The sequence below is a fragment of the Hemicordylus capensis genome, chromosome 4 (genome assembly GCF_027244095.1).
Source record: "Hemicordylus capensis ecotype Gifberg chromosome 4, rHemCap1.1.pri, whole genome shotgun sequence".
NCBI classification, from domain to species: domain Eukaryota; kingdom Metazoa; phylum Chordata; class Lepidosauria; order Squamata; family Cordylidae; genus Hemicordylus; species Hemicordylus capensis.
Window position 1 is genome coordinate 196150302 of NC_069660.1, and position 1100 is coordinate 196151401.

Genomic DNA, 1100 nt, shown 5'->3' on the forward strand with positions numbered 1-1100 from the left:
CCCCAAAACGGAGGAAGCTCCTCCCATGGCTTCCCTCCCATTGGCTGGTGTGAGCTGTTCGTCCAGGGATGGAGGAAGCCTATGCAGCCACTTCCACTCCATTGCCAGCTCCCAGACTGGGATTGTGATCTGTCAGCAGTTTTCACAGAATGATTACAGAATCATATGTAAGCAATTTTTGATGTTGCAGAAGAAATAGGAAGAAATGCCTTGTGTTTTGTGTTATTTCATAATGTTGTGATGTTTGAAATGCAAATGTCAAATCTCCCCTTTCTGGCAAATGAACCAAGCTCCCAGTATGGCAGTTATTTTCACTTTTTTTTCAAACAGTGGCCACTTTGACCAGGTTGTGGGGTGGTGGGAATCTTAAATGAGAGAGCCAGTTTTATTGACATCTACTTTTTCAGGCCAGTGCAGTGAAAGATGAAATGTATTATGTGAGATATTTAAGTTTAAAATTATATGGATATTTTATGTGTCAGTTGTGATATTAATAATGCTGAATTTTGTTTGTAAATGCTTACTTTATGTGAGATATTGTTTATATTATTGTTTTATTTGTATTAAAAGGAAAAAATGAAAATCTTTTTTTTTTTTAATGAGAAAGCCATTTCCCATTGCGCTGACCTCTGCTCTGTGTTTATTCCAGTACTTGGTGAGGCCATTAAGAGAAAAAGTCCTTTTGACCCCAGCAGCATCTGGGAAGTATAGTCCTTTGTAGTGCCTTCTCCATAGAGTGGAGTACTCAGCTTTGGCGGATGCTTCACACAGGCCTAAGAAACAGTTAAGGAGCCACATTTAGGGTCATTGGAGCTGTCACGGGCTCCTGGGCCTTGCAATGAAGAATCCTGCAGTATGGGGTGGCTTACACATTTCTAAGGCAGAAAAGATGGGGAAATTGCATTGTGGATAAGACTGTGGTGCAGAGCGACAGGAAGTGAGAGGGAATTCTTCCTGTTCACAACACTGTCGTGTCCAAAGCTGCTGTGAAGCATGCCCAATAAAGCTGTGCCATTATTAAAGGCTTCTGTGATCTCTTCAGTCATGAGGGCAGTATCAAAACAGCAATCTATGACAGTTGCAATTTCCTTTTTTGCTCC